We start from the raw sequence: 17,292 nt of genomic DNA on the forward strand, positions 1-17,292 counted from the left end.
TGCATTTCTTCAACCTGCCACCATCCATGCCACCTAGGGGTCCTCCAGTGCTGCTGTTCCTCTTCAGGCAGCAGCAGGTTTTAAACTAATAGCTGGATCAACTTTCTTGCTCTCCTTCAGATATTTTCTGGTCCTCATCTGGACATTTCCCTCCTCTGATATTTTATATCCCTTCCTGCCCTTATGGCCCATTTTGCAGTCAAACACCTGCCTGTGTTGGATTTCCCCCACTGCCCCGAGTATATCGGAGGCAATGCAGGCTATAATTAAATGATCTTGCCCAAAAATTTATCATGGAGCCACTAACCTGAGTTGAGGTCGGGCAGAAAACACTCATCACCTCGGTTTTAACTGTGCGAGGGGGCCATCAGAATATTGGCTCTTATCCTTTTATGTATCAAAAGAAAAAGTCGATGGCGATTTTGGTAAAATCTGTATATAGTCCATTTTTATCAGTAAAGACCGTTATTTTACCAAACAAACAAAGCCTAAGGGGGCATTAAAGGCCATGAATGACAGCATTAATATCACCATTCACCATCAATAGTACCAAGAGGTTTTCTTCAAACAGGTAAACATACTTTCCTCTTAGATTCATAAAATCTGATAATTTCCAAATGAATTGTTGATTTTTATGAAGAATAAGATAAAAAGACTGTGCAGAGCAGCAAAACTATTTTTGAGCTGCATTCAAGTGTTAAGTAGCAATATATCATCATCATTTAATCAATATGTATTTTTTAGTCCTTTCTTTTATTAATAAATTGACCTCTAGACCATCCCATATCTGTGACATTGTTAGCACTGGCTAAAGTTTCTTGTGACAATCACATACCATCTGAAGCTTGTACTGGTTTGTGCATCTTTAACAGTGGGACTCTAAATTCAGAACTTCTATTTTGTGCCATTCATGTACGGCCAGGAGACACAATCATGCGACATCTTTATCTGCATTGTTGTTACGTGGGTGTAAACCTGAGTAGTGTTCCTTTTCAAATATCTTCTGCTAAAATGCATGCAATGGTGGAGGTGATGGCGTAGTGTTATTGTCGCTGGCCTAGTAATCCAGAGACCCAGGGGACCTGGGTTTGAATCCCACCATGGCAGATGGTGAAATTTGAATTCTATAGAAATCTGGAATTAAAAGTCTGATGATGACCATGAAACCATTGCTGATTGTCGTAAAAACCCATCTGGTTCATTAATGTCCTTCAGGGAAGGAAATCTGCTGTCCTTACCTGGTCTGGCCTACAGCAATGTGGTTGACTCTTAAATGCCCTCTGAACAAGGGCAATTAGGTATGGACAATAAATGCTGGCCTAGCCAGCAATGCTCACTTCCCACAAACAATTTTTTTTAAAAATTAAGACGCGAATGTTTACTGCATTTGTTTCCTTGGAAATTGCAGTTTTACATAAGTTTTTTTAGCAAACACTTGTGAATTAGGCAACATTGCTTAAAGACTTGGGTAATTTAAGGTGACAAAATATAGCTTGGAAATAAATTGCAAAAGTTGCTTCAACTAAAACTTTAGTATTACAGATACAGTGTCTCAAAACTGGCAATCTCAGGACCAAGTCCATGTCGGACTTTGGATCTTGCTGGTTTTCTGGTCAGGCATTTCGGGCCAGGTTGTGTGAGGCAGATCCGACTGAACCGTGTTGGGTGGGATCAAGGGTTGCTTGGAGCGTGGGTAAAGACAGGCAGGCAAAGCTAATAGCTATTCAGGGCACCACTGCACCAATGCAGCATCTAGCCGAACAAGCTGGTACATTATTTTACGCATCTAATAATAATGAAAATTTACATGTGGCAGCTTAAAAAAATGTCCGGTTTTTGGACATCACCGGTTTTCAGATAGCTGAATTTGAGACAAAATACCTGTAATTCAGTGTATACTTACAGAATCAATGATTGTTGCATTGAATTAAGCTATGATCCTACTTGATAATAATTGGAAACACTTTCCTGGTAAGATTTTTGGTTGAGGGGTGATTTGAGAAGAGCACTGAGTAAACAAATTTAAGGTGTATTATTTCACCTCTACTTTTATTTCCTAAGTATAGTGGAGTAAGGCAACAGGTCTTGAAGCTGTTTCTATAGTCTTCAGTAGTATAACTGTATGATGTAGGCCATTAATTGTATGACACTTCAAGACTAAAGTCCTACTTAATCAAGTAAATAGATGGCAAAATTGAAGCCCTAGGCTCTCTGGAGTAACCAAACAGGGTTAATATTTAATTTGAGCATCAATTGCTATCAGTATGTTATTGGCTTTAAAAGTACTGATATTTAATCAGGGATTATAATTAAAATGCTTCTTATCCAAACACACAACTTCTATTTGCCCTTGCTTTTAATACCATTTGCTTTAGCTTTAAGCCTTGTTTTGCCATATGGTCAATGTTGCAAAGGTTCAGGTTCATTTTCCCGTTTTCATTCAAAGTGTCACTAGATTAAAATACTCTCAGCATCATAAACCACTGATACAATAAGCCCGCATGTCATTTAAACAGGAGGAGTGCGTGATGTCACTTTATTCAACTAGGATCTGTAAATACGAAACTGTCTGCCTTGTCACTCAGAATGATAAAAGCCTGAGTTACGCATTTATTTCACAGCAATGGTTTCTTCACAATCAATCACTGCAAATTGTTAATGCCCGAGCACTCGCTGATGTGGGGGAAATTTGTTTACTCTTGTGCTTAAGTGGAGTTTATTGCCAGGATGACGCAGCACATTCATCCTGGATTTCTATGGCCAGCGTAATTGCGTATGAAGATGCATTAGTTTGTAGATAGTTTAAGTTGAAGGGTTGCTGGGTGAAGGATAGCAAGGGTTATGCACAGTGGTTAACCCTGAAGCATTTTCTATATCAAACAAAGCATCTGCCTGTGGTGTTTACGGCTGAGAGCGCTGTGTTGATGTGCATATCGGTTAACACAAATGGTACATACACTCTGCTTGTCAGCAGGTGTAATTGGATATGCTGATGCTCCTTTGTTGGATTAAAAATATTGTTTTGATTGGTTTGCTTCAGACACCAACTACATGACTCACCTTTGACTTATATTGGTCGTGGTTCTGCAATCTGCTACTTTACAGCACTTTTACACTAATGAGCTGGTTGCTTCCTGAATGTTCCTGCTGCCCATTATATTTCCTTTAGCAGAGCAGTGCAGTTTCACCTTTCATCCTGGTTTTATTCAAGATGGTCAAAGCAAATGATTCAGACATTTGAAGACATTCATTCTTTAAATCAGATAACAGGCATTACTTACATGTATGGAATAGCTAGTTAATTGCTGCATTTGGCACAAGCCTTGTCCGCAACCGTGGACAGGTACACTGAAGAATTGCTACATTGACTTACCACTTATTTTAGTGCCAGTCCAATTTCTACACCAGTTGATCCCCTGAGCAATACCATAGGGGAGCCGCTAGTCTCCAAGTTGTAAACGAGCTCAGTTTGCAAGTCATCCTACTTTTGTTCCCAATACTTAAGGTATTTTGAATTTTGTAGCTTATAATAATAAAATCTTGGTACTTTCAACACAACCTGTTTGCTCATTTGACTTGTATTGAAATGTGATGGGGCAGACATCAGTAACTAGTAGAATACTTCTTTGTGGTATTTAAATGAACCATTCTACATGCAACCATATTACTGCACTTGTAAACAGAGCTTCCATCCCTTAGAAAAAGAAAACTGCAACCCAGTGCTTTCCTTTCTTTACAGGGACCTTGTACCCGTTGGAACTCAAATCTTCCTGTATAGTTCCCCCCAAGCCTTCCTGGAAGCTGGTATTACCGAGCTGAGTTCTGACTTCCAATTCATTTACTCAATTTATTTATGGAAATTATGGAAAAGTGTACCAGTTGAGACAAAAGTATAAGTGAGTGGTCTAGGTAAGATATGTGGATGCCAAAGTCAGAAAATCCAGTGATAAAAACAAAAACAAAAATAAAAACAAAAAACCGCGGATGTTGGAAATCCAAAACAAAAACAGAATTACCTGGAAAAACTCAGCAGGTCTGGCAGCATCAGCGGAGAAGAAAAGAGTTGATGTTTCGAGTCCTCATGACCCTTCACCAGAACTAGGTAAATCCAAGGAGAGGGGTGAAATATGAAACCTGCTGATTTTTCCAGGTAATTCTGTTTTTGTTTCAGAAAATCCAGTACTTCCTGTTTTGTGTTTCTGACCAGGATGAATTTCTGTCCATACAGGACAAGACTGTTGCACACTAGGGAGAATTCTGTCTCCAAGGAAGCCATAGACACCATAAAAAAACATGGTCATGTCATGACAGAGCTGGATATCAAAGCCACAGTGGAGAAGCTTAGCAAAGCTATTGACTCACTTGCCATTGGCAAAGCTTTAGATGCTGTTGCTATACGACCTGAACTCATCAGGCATAGGAAACCAGCACTCCAGCATCTGCAGGAACTTCTGTTTCTCCTGGAGGGTGGGGGCAGTGCCCCAGGATATGTGTGATGCAAAGATCGTGACTCTGTACAAGAATAAGGGCGACCACAGTGATTTCAACAACTATCAAGGCAGTTCCACACTGAACATCATGGAAAAGTATTTGCCTGTGTTGCCCTTGTCAGACTGTAGATCCTGGCTGAATACATCTACCCCAAGTCCCAGTGTGGTTTCAGAATGGAGAGATCTATAATTGATATGATCTTCAGCTGCAAGAGAAATGTTGTGAACAAGGGAGACCATTATATATTGCCTTCATCAAACTCATCAAATCATGTGAACAGAGATGGTCTATTTAAACTGTTGGAGGAAATTGGCTGCCTGCCAAAACTGCTTAATGTGATCTCTTTCCATAACAACATGATGGGTAAGGTCAGCTATGGTGGGGCAAAAACAGAATCCTTTAAGATCCTCCTTGGGATCTAAAAGGGTTGTGTTCTGGCATCGACACTCTTTGGTATATTCTTCTCTTTGCGGCTGTCATATGCCTTCAGGTCATCTACGGAGGGTGTCTACTTATATTACCGAACTCTCAGAAAGCGGTTCAGCCTTGCTGACCTGAGATCCAAGATAAAGATGTGCCAAGTTATCATCAGAGAGCTGTTCTACGTTGATGATACCGCACTAGCATTCCATATAGAGGGACGTGTTCCGTGCAAATGGACAGACTCTCCCACAACAATGGAAAGAGTTTGGTTTGACCATCAGCTTCAGGAAGACAAATGTCATGGTCCAGGATGTTGCCATACTGCCATCTTTCAGTATTGACAATGCGCCACAGGGGGTTTGATGATAGCTTCACATATCTAGGCTTCACAATCATTAGCAGTCTATCACTTGATGCTGACATCTACACATACATTGCAACTATTATGTCCAAGAGTGTGGAACAACAGCAACATAACTGAGAACACCAAACCGTGGGTCTCCTGAGCCTGTGTCCTTAGCACACTCCACTACAGTGGTGGGACCTGGAAAACATATGCTAGACGGTGGAAAAGGCTGAACAATTTCCACCTTTGCTATTTCATTTCTGTCCTCAGCATCTCTCGGCATGAAAGGATCACCAACTCAGAGGTCCTGGAGCTTATGAATTAAATCAGCATATACTCATTGCTAAGCCAACTATATCGGCACTGGCTCAGCCACGTTCAGTGGATTAATGATGGCCCTATTTCTAAAGGTCTTCTCTATGGTGACCCGACCACTAGTTCATGAGCTCTTGGACATTCATAACTCCACTACAAGGACACCTGCAAGCGAAATATGAAGGTGGCAGACATTGACAAAGATAATTGGGAGACACTTGCTGATAACCATGAGCCCTAGAAGCTGACTGTTAGGTAGGACTTTGGAAGAGGCGAGCAGAAACGAAAAGCTCAGCTGGCTGAGAAAAGTGCCCAGAGAAAACAGAGGCCGATAGATCTTGCACCTTCTCAACCCACTGTTTTCCTCTGCATCTATTGCAGCAGAGACTGCCATGCTAGCGTGGGGCTCCTGAACTATACCAGGTGACGCTTAACACAGAGTTCATATGGACTGCGGTGGTTCAAGAAGGCAGCTCACCACTACTTTCTGAATTAGGGCAATTAGGGATGAGAAATAAATTCTGGTTGAGCCAACATTGCCCACATCCTGTGAAACAAAAAAAAAGTTGACCACCACAGCGCAAACCATCGTCTCAGGAGACAAAAGGCTGCCATCAGTTTTTGAACAATGACAGCAATGTTTTAAAATTGCTTTGTTCCTAATAGCATTGACTTTGATGAGAGTCCCATTGCTTTAAATCCAGCATTCACTTTTGGCTCCACTCATTGATGACTGCTTGGTTCTGTGCTTTTATGATTCTTCTTCTGTCTCTAATCTGTGGCACCCCCACCCTAGTGGTTTAAACACACCAATTGCCTTTGAAATTTATAAACTCCCACAGCAAATTCCACACAGACGTAAAGCAAGACATCTCCAGATTAAGTGATTTACATGAAGTATGTCTGGCCCATTTGCACACAATGCTAGTTCAGCCATTATATATCTGTATACAACGTCAATAGCATGAAAGTTGTCACATCGAATGATAAAAGATAGAAATAAATATATAGTGCTTTTCATGTCCTTGGGATGCTCCAAAATGCTTTACAACCACATACATAGGAACATAGGAGCAGGAGTAAGCCATTCGGTCCCTCAGGCCTGGTAGGTAAAACTTAGTCATTACAATACAAAAGTACTTACTGTTATAATGTGAAATGCATGGAAACCAATTTGCACACAGCAAGATCCCACAAACAGCAATGAAAAATTTAACAGATATTATGTTTTAGTGCAGTTGATTAACAATAAATGTTGGCATGGGGAAATGAAGAACTGTCCTTCCACTTCTCTAAATAGTGCCACAGAATCTTTTATGTTCAGCAGAGAGGGCTTTGGTTGAACATCTCATCTGAAAGACAACATTCTGAGCAGTGCAATACCCCCACCTTACTAAAGCAAGATAATGTACTCAGGTCTCTGCGTTTGGGTTTTAACCCACAATCTTTTGAGTCGGGGCAAGAGTGCTACCAATGAGCCAAGGCTTGACTCCTCATACATTTTTACTATCTCTTTTGGGGAAGGGGGGGAGGGTAAGTTTGAGCAAAAGTCTTTCTTCGTGAATGCAAAATGGATACTACCTGATAAATGCAATAAAAATCTATGGAACTCTTCAAAGACAATTCATGCTTCACACATTAATTTGACAGGGCAGGGAGAGAACTGTGGACACATTGCCATTCATATACGTTCACTGGTAAATGCAATGCCTGATGATCTTCTATAGCATGTAGGTTAGTAAGGTCTTGTAAGGCTAAGTGAACCAATTATAATTGGAACAATGAAGGAGTGTTATATAATTGTATCAATATTCCTGACCTAGGGAGTGTCATAATTAGCTTTCAGATTCCCATTTCTGATTGTTATCCAGTCTTCCCATGAGAAAATGGAAGTGTGTCAATGTTGGATGAGGAATTGTTTGAACTCAGATATAATTGTCTTATCCATAGAAGGCTGTGGAGGCCAGGTCATTGAGTGTATTTAAGACGGAGATCGATAGGTTCTTGATTGGTAAGGGGATCAAAGGTTACGGGGAGAAGGCGGGAGAATGGGGTTGAGAAACTTATCAGCCATGATTGAATGGGCCGAATGGCCTAATTTCTGCTCCTAGGTCTTATGGTCTTATAATGCCTTAATTCCTATAATGATAGATAGCTGACACTCACTGTCCACGTTCAGAGATGAAGAATGATGCTAGAGGCTTTCTAGCACACCTGGAACTATACCCAACTTGAAACAGTGCCTCAGGAAAAGAAAAGGGATAAGGAAAGAAAAAGAGGAAGAATGGCAATTGCATTTGATTTAACCTTGTGATATTCTGAAAAGGGCAGTATCTTATTCAAGTACACTTGATGACAGTGCCAGCTTCTTATTTTAATTGTGTCAGCTTATCTGCAAGATAAAGTTGTGCCAAGAAGAGATCAGTTATTAGAATTGTAAAATAATAGAGGCTTTTTGTTCTTATCCCGTATGTTCTTTCATGTTCTTTCTTGGCATGTTTTCAGTAACACATCAAGGTAGAAATTAATGTGGTGTTTTACTGTTCAGTTTAAAAAACAAATTGGTTTGTTTTGCACCTATTTTTTTTTAAATACAAGTATATATAAGTTCTGTAATCTAGGCTTTTTACAAAGTAAACTCCTGACATTTAAGAGGCTTTTTCTTTCCTACTGCATGATGTTTTGATAATGTCTGCAACACGTACCTCCTGCTCTTTTATTGCGCATGTTATTTTTTGAAATTCTTGTTTTTTAAAATTTGTTTTTTTCCTCCCCTCACTTCACCTTTACTTGAGGTAGATTTCCAAGGCTACCAACAGTAGCAACAGTTGGCTTCATACCAGCTGGACATTTTTCATATGTGAGATTCTGGAGTAAAAACTTCAGTATATTCCACCACATGGGTAGTCACATAATCTAATATTCTTCCCCCTCGTAGGCCCTTGGGATCGAGGATGACTTGCACCCACTCTGGTTCGATGGGTTCTGAGATGGCTGATAAATTCAATGTGTGCCCTACAGACTCTGCCACATGCAAGGCAGGAAGTGCTTGAAGGGCCAGGAAGAGAGTTGTTGGGAGGTTGCTGCGCTCTCTCTGATGCCTCAACTTCGCCTCTGCATGTTCCCAAGGTCTCTCTATGTGTTTCACACTTTCCCGAATGAACTTTCTCCATTTTGGTCAGTCGAAAGGCAGGGACTCCCATGGCTTGGTGTGGCCATCTGACCTCTTCAGGGACGCTTTGAGGACATCCCTAAATTGTTTCTGTTGTCCCCTGGGAGTCTCCTGCCATGACCGAGTTCTGAGTAGAGCAGTTGCTTCGAGAGGTGTCAGGCATACGAATGACATGTCCTGCCCAGCAGAGCTGGTTTTGGGTGAGTATCACCTCGATGTGGGCATGTTGGCTTGGAAGACGACTCTGCTGTTGGATTGCCTTTCTTCCCACCAGATTTGGAGGATCTTGTGGGGGCACCAATGGTGGTACTTCTCTGGTGCTTTGAGATGCCTGCAGTAGGTTGTCCAAGTAAACAAAACGTATAGGAGTGTGGTGATCAATGCTGCTGGTAAGAACCTAATATTTATTGTGCCTGTTTGTCCTCTGAAACAAGTATCTGCTTATGATTAAAAAGCTCCTGAAGTATTTTGTATTCAGTTTCCAGAATATAGGTCTGCAATTGAAAATTACACCCTCAGATTAACAGTTGGCCAAAGGAATTGCAAAGTTCTTTCTTCCTGTAGCTGTCTCTGGTTCCTTTCTGGCCCTTAATTCATTCTGTGTCCCTCACTCTGTCTTCCTGCTCTTTTCTCTCTTTCTCTGTTCATCTATAATCAACTCTCTTCATTGTGGTTTCCTTGACTTTTTGTCACTCTAGCCATTACCTCATCTGTATTTTGGACTCTTTTCTGTATGTCCATGTACCTCTTTGATGTATGTAACAGGTAATTAGTGTGATCCTTTTCATTTGTCTGATTATTAGTGTTTTCTTTCTCCCTTTTTCCTTTTCTAGTTCTTGTTCTGAATTCTTATTCTCTGGTTTCTTATTCCTCTGCTGCTCTCCCTATACCACTACAATCACAAATGTGACAAGCAAATCACAGCGTAGACAATATAGCATACTGTCTACTGAGACCTTCACATTTGGCCATGTGATAGAGTTTCATCAGTTTTAGTGTCACTTTTGAGCTACACTGTTGCTGCTATTTAAACTGACTGACTAGCACAAGTCCAAATTCTTGGATCAGCAAGTAATGTGCTGGTTAGCATAATGAAATGCTGACCGTTATGTTGACCATTCATACTGGAAACTTCAATTACTCTCAAAGCTAATTACAGTAACACTTGTATTTTTATGACGTCTTTTTAATGTAGAAAAAGTATGTTTCACTTTTTTTTTCTCGCATGGCTCAGAAAGCACTTATAGTTCAATGTTGAGTTTAACAATCCATTAAATGGCTTCAGCTGATGCAGTGTGAATGGTTGTAATGCCGCTAGGAATGAATCTCTCAGGGCAGGAGTTCAGTATGTGAGCGATGGTCTGGATGGCCACATCCAGTTGTTCCCCATGTGGCCACTTGTGAAGCAAATCTTCCCTAGTTGAGGTTCATCCAGATTTTCCATGGAAGGTTGAAACCTGGGACTTCACCACTCGAGTCATTACCAGGTTATGGTTAGTGACGTTTGCGGTTAACCAGGAGATGCTTTATCGAGAGGTAGAGCTGTCATAAGTTTGTAACATGTGGAGTGTATTCCACTAGGACTAGGGGATTTCAGATGGGTGCGTGGGGTTTTATTTTTGAGGTCCTGTGTCAGTAGGAATGTGTTGTTAGCTGTCAGACGAGGGTGACTTTAACAGTCAAAATTGCATGTTGGGGTACTTCAATAACAACATCATTGGAGAACAATTGTCAGACTGTGCTTCCTAAAACTTGTGTATGATGCAAAGCAGCCTGGAAAATTCAATTTTTCCAAGTGGGAAAAGGATTACTCACCTGATCTTTGCTTCCTGACTTATGACAGCAACGGGCAACGGCTGATGTACACCCGAAAAGTGCTGCCCATCTTCTCCCACTCCCAACATTGCTGAAGCTTCATTTACATTGGCCTCGAATTAGCATCCATAAGCTCAAAACCAAAATCACGCTGGAATCTGCAGAAAGACAACGGCAGTTACTTAAAAGTCACCATTAACCTGATCCAACACCTCCCCGAAAACTACAACCACTTAACTCAACTTCTCAAACTGGCAGTCATCAATTTTGTTCTCTGGGGCTTCAGACAAACAACATCCCCTGCTGGACCCAGGAAAGTGAAATGAACCAGGAATAATACAGGGAAAATGAAGAGCCCAGTGTGGCAATGGTACTCCCCAAGTCCCTTAATGAACATGCCTCATAAGATGGTAGGAAACAGTGGAGAACATTGGCTTCACACACTTCCACCAAAAGGTATGGAAATTTCTGCTCCGCCTGGGAGCAACCAAGTAACAACCACACGAGCGGCCCAGAATCAGCGCTGATGCCGCTGTTTCACAACTCCGAATAAATGCAAAGATGTTGGCCAACAGGGAAGGGGACATGTTGCACTGTGTTGTAAAGGATTACAAAAAAATACCAAGGTGTCGTTAAAAGGCTGGTATGCCTCTTCTCCCTCAGAATATTGGGTCTCTTTAAGGCTGGGAGACTGAAATGCCGAAGATTCTGATGTTGTTCTTCGTTCCAACCTCCCACCCTGACCCCTCATGCCAATGGTCTTGTAGAAGCGAGCAGAGGCTCCATTCCCACAAGGCCATTCCAAAAACTTGACCTCACCATAGCTGAGATCTGATGTCTCTGGCTCCTGTCCAGGATTGCAGCTGTCCTAGGCCAGAGATGCAGTGAAATGCCCTTGAACTGACTAAGGAATATTGGCCCCTAACTCTTTCACTCTCTATGTTGTGCTGAATTTTCTATTCCTACTGTTAAATATATCTATATTTAGTAAATGGAATAAGTGAAATTTGTTAGTTTAGTACTGATTTCCTCGCATTGATGCTCCTGACTGCTTAGGGACATCCATTGTGCTGACATTGTTATTTTTTGTTGTTTTTTTTACTTGGGATTTGTTCTGCAGCTCACCACAGCAAAAAGTTCCCTAATTTAATTTCCTGAAGTACTAACTCTCCCAGACTGGCAGTCTTTCCACTTAATCTTTCCTTCATGTCAACAAATGAAAGAAAATGAGGAAGGAGAACTTAAGACAAACATAAGTTGACAAATAAGAGAGATAAAATTGAGCACATTAAACAAAACAGCATGAAGAAAAAAAAAATGGCAAAAATGGAAAAGATTAGAAAAGTATGAATAAGATTGCAAAGAAAAGTGAAATGCGTTTGTTTTTGAAAGCAAGACTTGCATTACATAGTCCCAAAGTACTTTACAGCTAATTAAGTACTGTACTTTCACTGTTGTAAGGAAATACAGCAGCCAAAATTGGGTACAGCAAGATTCCACATACAACAATAAGATAATGACTATCTAATCTGGTTTTTAGTGATGTTGGTTGATGGAAAAATATTAGCCAGGACATAGGGGAGAACTTCTTTGCTTATCTTCAAATAGTGCATGGGATCTTTTACGTTGATTTGAGATGGCAGACAGCTTCGCATCTCATCTGAAAGAGCAACATAAAATACAGTAGCTGTGTACACTGCTGAGGAATTGTTAGTAATAGCTATTAGATATACTCAAACTGGAAGTATTTTTCTCTTCAAACTATTTATGTTCCATTGATATATTTGCAATTATATGATAATATGTGCAATTCTTTTAAATGTCTGCTGTGAATCTGACAGGTTAACCCTGTGATATCACAGTGGATCAGTATCTTGATATGAGTGAAGATACTTATTCTAGGTGTCACTGTAAGGTGCCACATGGATAATATGAAAAAAGTTGCTTCTTAAACCTGGAAATTACACTGTGCAATATTGCTAACACCACCATTAAAATATCAGACAAGGGAATTTGTTATGAATGTATTAAGTGTTCACAGGATAATATCGTAGCATAATTTCCAGGCTGTGGACTCCAGATGTCATTTTTTTGTACTGTCACAGATTTTTAAAAAATATATCATCACTGACAATAAGGAGACCTTTCATTAAATTAACATTCAGTATTTAAAATAAACATCACTCTGCAAACAAGCTGGAGAGAAATCTGTGCCTGTAGGCAATGTCATATAATGAATTAAGTCGCCTACAGTACCCAAAATGGTGAGTTCCAATCTTAGTTATGTCATTGGAAGTCTAGTAAATAGTGGAAGATAGTAACAGACTTTGAGAAAGCATTGACAAGCTTGGGGTGGGCACATGACAAATGAAATTCAATGCAGAAAAGTGTGAGGTGATATATTTTAGTAGGAAGAATGAGGAAAGACAATACAAGCTAAATCTTTAAGATGAGACATTAAACCAAGGCCCCTTCTGCTATCTCAGGTAAGCATAAAAGAAAATCTTTTGTGCAAGAAGTTACAGTAACCTGTATAAAATATTAGTTCAGCATCAGCTGGAGTGTTTTGTGCACCTCTGCATACTGTACTTCAGGAGGCAGCACAAGAAAAATCTTTTTATGCAATGAGTGGTTAGGATTTGGAATGCACTGCCTGGTAGGGTCGTGGAAGCAGATTCAATAGTGGCTTTCAAAATGGAATTAGATAAATACTTGAAGGAGGAAAAATTGCAAGGAAATAAGGAAAGAGCAGGAGAGTGGGGAATAACTAGATTTTTCTTCGAAAGAGTTGGCATACACACAGTGGGCTGAATGTCATCCTTTACTGTAATATTCTAAATTTCTATGAACTATGTAGCAGATTTAAAGAAAGGAAATTTAACTGGAATACAGTACATTTCAGGATTACAATTAGGCATGTCCTTCTTTAACTAGCTGTTATTTAACTAGCAAAAGACATAAATTTCATTACAGTCTAATCACTTTGTTGAGTGATATTTTAGTTCCTTTCATCGTTTTTTGCTTTAGTGAAGAAAGGTAACACCTGTTGTTTATTGGAGAAAAAAACTTTCTTTTGTTAGACGAACACCCACAGGCAATGAAGCAATTACGTTTGTGACTTTGTACCAAAGTACAAGGCACAGTCAAAGATCTCGGTGGGGATAATCAAGAAAGGGGAGCATTTTCTTTTGTTATGCATTGAGATTAAGTTTTGTTAAATAAGAGCATGCCTTGTTTAAATTGTTTTTCTATCTTCAATTTCCCTAAAGATGACTGGGGCAACACCTGTGAATGAATTCAGATTGAGATCAGACTCTTTCACCATTTATTCTGTTCCTGGGCCAGTTTAGCTAGTCATTGAGTTTCAGTTATGCTTGAAATACAGATTATAGATAAACTTTTACTGAGCAGCACCGCAATGAAAATGTGGCTTGGTCTCAGTTAACAAAAAAAACAGTTACAAGACTTGAGATAGTAATTGCTATAGGCAATTTTGTCATGCTCAATCTAACTAGTTACTACTTGCACAGTTAGTGTTCCTATATTTTCAGAAGATTGTGTCAGGAAGTAGCATATTAGGTTGAGAGAGTTTGGTTAGATTTATAGCAAAATACATGTCAATCCACTGAATTACAACTACTTTTGAAAATAAAATACAAAAGCAAATTTGTGAAAATAATACTAATATCTGACTTTGATTATGATTACATGTGACAAAATAAATTGCATCAACCTTGAAATAAAATGATTCTTGAAACCTACTAGAAAACCACCTGAAACAGTTGGTAGCACACTTCCCTTCTGAATCACAACGTTCTGGATTCAAGTTCTACTCAAGGGCTTGAGCACAGAAATTAAGGCTGACATTTTAGTGCAGTACTGAGGGAGCATTGCACTATCAGAGTGCCATCTTTCAGATGGGATATAAACCTGAGGCCCCATCTGCCTGTTCGAGAAAAGATCCCATGGCACTATTATGAAGAAGAGCAGGTGAGTTATCCCTGGTGTCCAGGCCAATATTTATCCCTCAATCAACATCACAAAACTCAGATTATTTGGTCATTATCACGTTGATGTTTGTGGGAGTTTACTGTGCACAAATTAGCTGCCACGTTTCCTCCATTACAACAGTGACTACGCTTCAAAATGTACTTGGCTGTAAAACATTTGAGATGGCTGGTGGTTGTGACAAGCGTTATACAAATGCAAGTCATTTTTTAAACCAGAACCAAAGAGGGAAGGGGATTAGTTTAATAAAAAAAGCATATTTCAAAGAATTCATTCATAATTTGTTAAGGTTCTCATGTTCTGTTTTGTTTCTTACCTAGTCTTCCATTGAGTTTATTAGATGCAAATGAATTGCTCAAACACTGAATACAGATTTTGGATTTAATATACCTTATTTCCAGCTGTGCTTTTATGTGCACAGGTAGGAAGTTTAAGAGATCAGAATATCTCTGATAGCTAATTACTAGCAAAATGTTGATCAAGATCAGCGTCAAAACGATCCTGTTGCACCTGCAGGAATTGCTATTTTTTATGTTGTCCCAATCAGGATAACAAATTTCTAAATTTCCATACCTGCCACGATTCAAATTGCTACCAATTTTAATCCCATGGTTTTATTGATTGATTTTATTATAATAAACATAATAACTTGATAGAAAATTTCACCAAGAGGAGAGCAGGATCATTTACAGGTCATTACTTTCTTGTAAAATATATTTTTATTAAGTGCTTTGTTTAGATCAAATGCAGAGTGGATATTATAATTGTGACATCAAGATTTATAAATTGGTAATTTCTATCTCCAGTTTGTGATCATTTTCATCCCAGTTTAATATTTCAACAACATCAATTTGCATTTATATAGCATCTTATAGCATATATGTAGTATCTCTGTAATCTCCTTAGCCCTCCAAGATATTTGCAATCTTCCAATTCTGGCACCTTGAGCATCCCTGATTTTAATCACTCCACCATTGGCAGCCTTGCCTTCAGCTACCAAAGCCCTAAACTCTGGAATTCCCCTTTACCACTCTACCTCTCATGCCTCCTTTAAGACACACCTTAAAAGTGACCTCTTTGATTGAGCATTTAGTCATCTGCCCTTGTGTCTCTGCATCAAATTTTGTTTGATAATGATCCTGTGGAGTGCCTCAGGACATTTTACTATGTTAGAGGTGTTATATAAATACTTGCTGTTGCAGTTAAACACCGCAAAGTACTTGATAGGAAGGTTAACAAACAAAATGTAACATTGAGCCACATAAGGAGATATTAGGACAGAAAGAAGTAGGTTTTAAGGAGCATCCTGTAGGAGAGAAGAGTGATGGAGAGGTGCAGAATTTTAGGGAGAGAATTCTAGGGTTTAGGGCCTTAGCAGCAGAAAGCATTGTCGCTAATGGCAGAGTGATTAAAATAGGGACTGTGCAAGTGGCCAGAGTTGGAGGAGAAGGGTTGAGGGTTATAGGGCTGGAGGAGGTTACAGAGATAGTGAATGATGTGGCCATGGAAGGATTTGAAAATAAGGATGGTAGATAAGTTAAACATTTAACTGCACTGTTAATGATGACTAGAATTTATATTTAGTTTTCTATTCTGCATCATTTTGCTGTTGCCTGTCCATAAATGTTATATTAAAAACAATTTTGCAATAGCAGTATTCTTGCTTTTGAAAGGCTTGCATAATTTTGGGTTCCCTAATTGTACATTTTTGGAAGAACTGGAAGCCTTTATTCTCCATCTAAGTTTTGCCTCAGTTTTTCTTCCTTGTCCTTTTATCCATAGAGTTACCTTTGAAACATTTTGGATCAATTCAAAATATTGGCCCTTTTTTGTGTATTTATAGGTTAGAAGTTACTTTTGTCAGTAACAAGAGGATTAGTGTTTGACTTGCTTATGACATTCCTCTCCGCACTACATTTTTGCAGTGAGGTTAAACTATTTAAATGAAATAGCTTAACTCAGTGCTTCTCAAACTATTTTCCAATGTGACCCCATTTAATACTTGAAAATTAAGTGACCCCAGACACCATGTCATGCTCATGAAAAATAGACTCTCAGATTTACAGAAAATGACTAATTTAATTTCACAATGAAATGGAAAATGGACACTCTGCATTTGAAACAAAATGGAGTTGTGAGGTCAGGTGACTTTTTTCTTCTCCATCAATATACATGGGACTACACAAGGCCCTGGAAGATAGCCAGCATGTCTGGACAAGACATTGAAATGCAAATAACCTTTCGGGACATTTTATTGAGAAGGCTCTAAAATGCAACAAACCTTTCCTGTGGATTAATGGCTGCCATTACTCACATACCTTCACAAAATTGTTCACAATGGAATTGCAGACTCTTTGGCTAATTTGGAGTAAAATTTCAAAGAATGGGTGTGAGAAAAAACCCATTCTATTACAAGGATATGTGAATGGGTGAAACTCGAACATCATTTTATATCAATGGCCAAGGTGTCAGAGAAAAAGAAGATATTATGGTCATCTGACAGGAACCAGGCTGCTGATAAAGGGCATTTAATAAATACATTTTGGGCACAGCAGGCAGAAGGAAAGAGTTCTAGACCAACAACAAAACAGGACCCTGCCTAAAATCTTTAATTTGGGCTGCTCCTTACCTAGCTATTTGAAGAACCAAGCCAGGTTTTTGCTGCATGGGTCAACTGCATCTCAACTGGCGTGAAGCCAAAGAAACCTGCTAATGCAAGCAG

At 39.4% G+C, this 17,292-nt stretch overlaps 1 protein-coding gene across 9 annotated transcripts in view; it reads left to right on the plus strand.

Annotated features, from left to right (window-relative positions):
• The window catches only part of immp1l (inner mitochondrial membrane peptidase subunit 1), a 165,978-nt gene that overhangs the window by 97,558 nt on the left and 51,128 nt on the right, over positions 1–17,292 (plus strand). The gene's annotated exons all lie outside the window — the stretch shown is intronic.

This window comes from Carcharodon carcharias, chromosome 10 (genome assembly GCF_017639515.1).
Source record: "Carcharodon carcharias isolate sCarCar2 chromosome 10, sCarCar2.pri, whole genome shotgun sequence".
NCBI classification, from domain to species: domain Eukaryota; kingdom Metazoa; phylum Chordata; class Chondrichthyes; order Lamniformes; family Lamnidae; genus Carcharodon; species Carcharodon carcharias.